The following is a 7,043-nucleotide window of genomic DNA, read 5'->3' as shown; positions in this document are numbered from 1 at the left end:
AGACAAGGGCAAAAGGAATCTAAAAGGCATGTCCAACTTTTTGATACTGGGGTATGATGTTGTCATTTACAAACTTCAAGCTTAAGAACCATGTAAAAACAAAAATCACAAAAACCTCCAAATGTTTTAAGTAACTTGACGACTTGGAGTTGGGCCACATGCATGGTTATCCTTGGCTGCATGTAGCTCCTAGGCTGTAGGTTGGACACACCGTAATACAGAGCTTTGCTCTTCACAGTGTGGTCTGGGGACCAGCAGCATCACCACCACAGCTTGAAAGCTTGTCAGGAAATCTGAAGTGTGTCTAGGAACGGTAGCTGTGCACCTGGCATTCCAGGTTCTCAGGAGACTCAGGCAGAAGAATCCTTGGATCTCAGGAGGGATTAGCAGCCCGGGCCAACTAAGTTCCAGGTTCCAGGCCAACTAAGGCTGCATAGCCAGGACCCTGTCTCACAATAAGTTAGGCATGGTGACTCATGCCTGGAATCCTAGCACTTAGGAGGCTGAGGCAGGAGGCTTGCAGTGTGTTCCAGCCCAGCCTGAAATATAATATGAGACACTATTGAAAAAAAAAATCAACAAACACCACCCCAAATAAAAACATTAAAAGAAAGTTTTTATGTTCTGCTCCAGACCTTATAGAACACAGTGTGGCCTGGTGTAGTAGTGTATGGCTGCAGTCCTAGCACTCTGGAGGCTGAGGCAGGAGGATTGCAAGTTCAAGGCCAGTTGGGCTACACAGGAAGACCCCATCTCAAACAATTTTATAAAAACAACAGCATCTACACTTTAACTCATAATCCCTTTTGTTTGTTTGTTCGGAGACAGCGTCTGGCTATGCAGCCTTAGTTGGCCTGGAACTTGTGGCAATTCTCCTGCTTCTGCCCCTGGAGTGCACCATCCCTGGCTGTGTCTCCCAAACTTAGATGTATAAACCACCTTCTAAGACTTCGTTATTTATGTCACTGGACACACACTGAAAAGCGAGGACTAAAGACAGAAGAGAATCCTTGTATTTACACTGGAGCTTTAAATAAGTGGAGAAAATCTTAGTCAGCCACGGCTATGGGCTTGCTCTAGGGATTCCCCCTTTGACAAATGGGGCAATAGGTTCCTAAGCACCCTTCCCTAGCTCTCCCTCACAGCAAGGAGTTCAACGGTGGTTCTGCGGCTCTCAAAATAGAAGGGAACTCTAACCCAACTGAAGGCCCGGGGGGGGGGGGTGTGTGTGTGTGTGTGTGTGTGTTTCCATACAGTGGTGCAGAAGCAGAGGAGCAACAGATAAAGTCCTCTGAACTTGCCCGAGGACTTAGCGTGCGGAGTCTCAGCTGGCTAAAGAACCAGAGTTTGGAAGTCTCAGCCAAAATCTCTTGCCACCGGCATGACAACCGAGAGAGGGTAGGAGAGCGCTGTCCTCAGCGCACGCTTTTGTTAGGAATGTAAGACTCAGCCTGTGCCAGCTCTATCCCGATGAGTGCCAGCGCGTGCGGATTTTAATGAAGGCAATTCCAAAATCCAAGAACTGCATTGGATGGTGAAATTATGGTTGGATTTTGTTTTATTCTTAGTACAAAAGTGCTGACTTGTTTTGCTACAACAAAACTGTGTTAGTACAAAAATCTGTAAACAACGAAGACTTTATTTTGAAACAAATTAATACAAAGAAAACTCACGGCAAAACACAAACAAGTGTAGACATTCATGGCGTGGATAATTTCTTCTGTGGGAGTTCGAGGGAAGACAGAGTGAGGAGGGGGAGGAGCGCCGAGAATAGCCAAGCTTGGAATCGGAAGATGGGCTGAGTCAGAGGTCAAACCCTCAGCCTCCCTGGCTGAACAGCTGAAAAGCCCTGGACAGGGCCTAATCTACATGCCTGGGGCCATTTCTGAAAGCCGTCTTGGAGCTAGAAGAATCTGAGAGACTGCAGAGCTATCTCTATGCTTTTATCCTTGAGTGAGGGAACTGAGGCACAAGGAGGTGCAGATAGATGGTGAACTCTGTGCTTTGCCAAGGCCCTTTTCTGTCTGTATTGCCCCCCCCCCCCATCTAGCCCCTATCTACTCAGCTAATGCCTTCATCCTGTACTCTTCTGGGTTCCATGCCCTCTTCTGAGAACACAAAACACTCAAGGTGTTTCTCTATCATTTGACAAATGAATGTGTCTTATGTGTCAGTAACGATTGCAATCCCCCAGAATGCATCAGCAACCAAAACAAATGCGGTCCACTGTGCAGCATGAAGTCCTTGTATTTATGTGCTCAGTAAACATTGTAGACCACTTAGGTGCATAACCCTGCAGCAAGCAGAAGCTGTTTTCTGCTCAGGGTCATCGTTCTCACGTTTGGCTTCCTCCCTTCCTCTGCACTGTGAACACATCCTGAATGAGTGAATAATGAGCTTAAGTTTGGGGCCGGGGCGCTGCTCGGTGGCACAGCACTTATCTAGCATGCACAAGGCTCTGGGTTCTATCCTGAGCAAAAACCCAAGGTCACACACAAGGCGATCTCAAGACAAAAGACGACAGTGGAACTTTGGTCCCCAATAAGTAGAGCTCTTTCTCCTGCCCTGCATTACTGTCAGCTCAAATCTTAGGCCACTTCCCTCAAGTGGCATTCATCAGAGGAAAGAAGGTTGCTGGCTGGGTCCCCTGGGCAGATGCATTTTGTAAAGGGGTAAATCGCTCTATCAGGGACCCTTTCTGAGAAGAGAATGCTGCCAGCTTTAGACAGCGTGGGCCGAGCAAGAAGGTCATTCTCCTGCGGGGGTCCATAGCTCCATCACTCAGCGCAGGGATGAATCATCCTCAAGTACACTTCCTTTCTCTTAAAAACATCAAGGCTGCCCTGACATTCACTCGCCACTCGCCCCGCCCCTGGGCTGGTGCTCCACCCTTCCCAGCCAGAGGCAGCTCCAGCTTTCGTGGTGTGGCGTGCCAACAGCTGCACCGCAGCGCCCCCTGCCGCCCCGCCCCGGCCTCGCTGCCGCTCGCCCGCCCCTAGGAGCGGGAGGAGCAAGGAGCTCGGCGGGGGCTGTGAGGCTCAGCCTCCAGTTCCGGAGGTGCGCGGGGACCATGACTCACCGCCCGCCGCTCCCGCGGCTAACCGCCTCCGCACGCGCCTGATGACGCGCGGAGCCGAGCCGAGATGCTCTGCTCACGCAAACCAGCCTGGGGACAGTGAGCCTTGACGGCAGCACCTGCTCTGCCCTCCCGTGCTCCCGTTCTGAACCCCAGCGCGCTGGAAGCCCTTGTCACTTCCAATGTCGCACGAGCGCCCCCCCCCCAACTCCCCCGCATCGATTCATTACAACTCCTAGTGGGGGCAGGTACTGAGTGAGGACCAGAGAAAGTTGGGGTGAAGGCAGGGATCAAACCACTGAGGAGTAGGGGAGGGGCTACATGACTCAGTCGTCTGTGACCCCAAAGTTCACGGTGAGAAGGGCTTTCCACAGCATGAAACTGCACCCTACACACACACCAGCAACACTCAGGAAGGGTCCGTTAGACCATGACGTCATACAGGACTTTGAAATTCGAGCATTATAACAAACATTTACTATTTTAGAAATAAAAGAAAAGCATCTAACGAGAAAGGCAGGTAGGTGTGGGGCTTGAGTGTGTAAAATGTTTTGAGGTTAAGGAGCAGGGAACAGAGCTAACCATAGTGGCACACTCCTTTAATCCCAGCACTCGGGAGGCAGAGGCAGGCGGATCTTTGTGAGTTCGAGGCCAGCCTGGGCTACAGAGTGAGTTCCAGGTCTGCCAGGGCTACATAGTGAGATCTTGTCTCTAAAACAATAAGGATCAGGGGACAGTGGCAGGAACTGTGAATTAGGAAGGTGCACCAGAAACTGGAATGCCTAAGGTGACCCTGGAACCTCGGTAGGGTCTGCAGTTTGAGTCAAGAACGTGAACCCACAAGTGGGTATTGCTCAGGGGTCAAGTTAAAGTCCACATTGCCTTTGCCTCTGGTGTTTACCACTGTCAGTTCTGTCTTCTATGTTAGTAATATATTGCCGCTTTTGTGAGATGGTAAGAAACACAGAGCAGTGACTGCAGCTCTGCTTTGGAGGCCAGAACCTTGGGGAAGAGAATCCAGATTTGTGAGGGCAGTGCCCATCCTGTGGGCTGAATGGAACATAGGTCGGGGCGGAGCAGCTTGCCTAGACAGCGTTTGGAGAAAGCAAAGAAACCCTAACCCAGTCCCTATTGTCTCCTTTGGGGAAAGTGTGGAGGACTGTGGACTAACATTAGCTGCTTCACCATGGTGCCGAGTGTCTTTGCAGACCTATGGTTTGTACCTGAGTGAGCCTATGGAGTCATTCAGACAGCTCCACCCTGAGCCAGGCATCAAGGCCCGTTTGGCTTCCGTGTGAGTAAGCACCGCTGGACAGACATGGTGCTGGGCAGTGTGGCCCCACGGCAGTGGTTCCCAACCTTCCTAATGCTGCGACTCTTTAATACAGTTCCTCATGTGGTGACCCCCAGGCATAAAATTCTTCTTGTTATTACTTTCATAACTGTGATCTTGCTACTGTTATGAATCCTAATAGAGGGCTAGGAGAGATGGCTCTGTCATTAAAGGCTAGGCTCACAATGAAAAATATGAATTGTAATATAAATACTTTCAGAGATAGAGGTTTGCCAAAGGGGTCGCAACCCACAGGATATGAACCGACTGCTCTGGAGCCACAGAAGAAAGTTAGATAAGAATATTCTCTCATGTTTCTGCACCTACTGGTAATTCCCACTCAGCCCACCCATCATGACTTGCTCTCATCCTGAGCTCTCCCTAGAAAAGCACCACCCCACCATCTCATGACAGTGCTTGACTACATGCTTGGCTACGCCTTCTGTTTCTTTCTGATCAGGAGAAGGAGGTATTGTCTCTGCTTGGGAGTACCACTGAGCGATAGACTAAGTGTCCACACCCTGTTAGAGATTTAAAATAAATATTTAACATCTGGAGCCTGAAGTTCAGGCCTTCACATGCGGGGTAGTGGTGAGCGTGACTGTAGGTCAGGGAGGTGGGTTATATGTGTTCTTTAGCCCTGGCTGCCCATCATGCAAGCTCCAGTGGTCTCTGTAAAGGAGAAAAAGTTGCATGAAGAAGGAAAAACCACGTGGTCTCCTGAAAGTAATCTATAAGCTCACTGTTATTCCAGCTAAATATCCACAGGAATTATTCATTGAATTTAACAAACTCATTCTAAAATCAGGGAGCATGCATAAGGAATGCTAAAAACACTTTGGAGAAAATAGAATGAAAATGATTCACTACACAAAGTATTAAATCCATAGTACTTAATGGACTGTGGTATGGACACAGCAGTAGACATCTAGAATGCTGTGCGAAACTGTACAGTGATAACTTGGATAAAATGAACCAGCTTTTTTTTTTTTTTTTTAAAAAAAGCATAGACCTCCAAAATCTACCTAATAAGAAACAGATTTAAAAACCTCTACAGCCATTAAGAACACTGAGTTCTTCCAGTCTAGACACTGACCCCTTCTGGTGGACAGTTTTGGAACTGGAACTGTAAGTTTTCATGGTATAGATGGGTTCTATCCTCCATTTTCAGCCTATTTCCTAATGATTTTAGAGTTACCTCTTCATGGGAGTGGTGTTAGAGTAGCAATAAAGGCCCCATTAAAGGAAACCCTTTCTGATCAAGAAAATAGAGTCTCTCTTGATGGAAACCTAACAGTCTAGTTGGCGAGGTCAATTATCTGGCCAGGGGACCATCCTTCAGGAAGGCAAGATCACTCCTAGGAAGGCAGGATCACCATAAGCCAAGCTAGAGAAATAGGAGGAATAATTATCCCTTTAATGAGATACTGTACTTTTTTTTTCTCTTCTTATGAGATAGCCACTGCTTCCCAGCCTGCTTTTCTGAATTACTCAGCAAAGCATAACTTTCCATCGTTTTCTTTCTACCTCTGTTCTAAGTATGCTTTCCCTAACACACTTGGCTGCTTTAGTCTTTCAGTTCCTTTTGCCATGGATGATGCAGCCATATGGCTGATCTCCATGCCCATTTAACTAAAGTAGCATGGCTCCTCTCTCCCTGCCCATTCTCCTCCTCTGGGAAGTTGAGGTTTGCAGCTCGCTACCTGGTTTTCTTTTAATTATAAAAAATGTCCTTAGCTTTAAAAGAAAGAAAAAGGAAAAATGAGTTTAAAATTTAAAACTCAAAATGGAAGTATCAAGGTCCAATAGTTGTATTGGTAAACTCCTCAGTTCAAAGAATTCTACACTATTTCTACACAATTAATATAATCCACCATATTAACATATTAAAGAAGAAAAAACATACGATTGTGTCAATTAATGCAGAAAAGCATCTGATAAACTCTAACACTCATGATAAACTTAAAAAAAATCTGAAAAATAGAAAGAAGGGAAATTCAACTTGAAATCTACAGCTGGCCATATAAGCCAGTCCACTACCTGATAATCAAATCTTATTCATAGCTGGGAGCTGGGGCACAGGCCTGTAATCCCTGCCACAAAGAGGCAGAGACAGGAGGATCTTGAATTCAAGGCCTGCTTGCGCCACATTCTAAGACTAACTCAAAAGATTCACAAAAGGAGAATTAATTGTACTTCATCCAAAGTTAAGGCTTTTGCCTTGTGGAAGACCCTACTGAAAGGATTTTTAAAAAGTTAAATGCTAGGAGAAATATTTGCAAAACATATGTCTAACCAAGCACTTGAATCTATAATGTATAAAGAATTCTGAAAACTCAGCATTTAAAAACTCAAACAACCCAACCAGAAAATGAGCTAAAGACATAAATAGACATTTACCGAAGAGGAGACATGGTTGTCAAATCAGCCCATGAGAAGATGTTCAACATCAGTAACCACCAGGGAAATGCAAATTAAAACCACAGCGAGACATTAGCACACACCTATCTGAATGTCTAAAATTTTACTAAAATGTGACAACACCAAATGTTGATGAAAGTGTCTAGAAATTGGATCCCTCATACATTGCTGGTGGGAATGTAAATGGTAGAGTATTCTGGAAAGCAATTTGAC

The sequence above is a fragment of the Peromyscus leucopus genome, chromosome X, assembly GCF_004664715.2.
Source record: "Peromyscus leucopus breed LL Stock chromosome X, UCI_PerLeu_2.1, whole genome shotgun sequence".
In the NCBI taxonomy this organism is placed as follows: Eukaryota; Metazoa; Chordata; class Mammalia; order Rodentia; family Cricetidae; genus Peromyscus; species Peromyscus leucopus.
The sequence above is the reverse complement of the archived record's forward strand: the minus strand, read 5'-3'. Positions refer to the sequence as shown.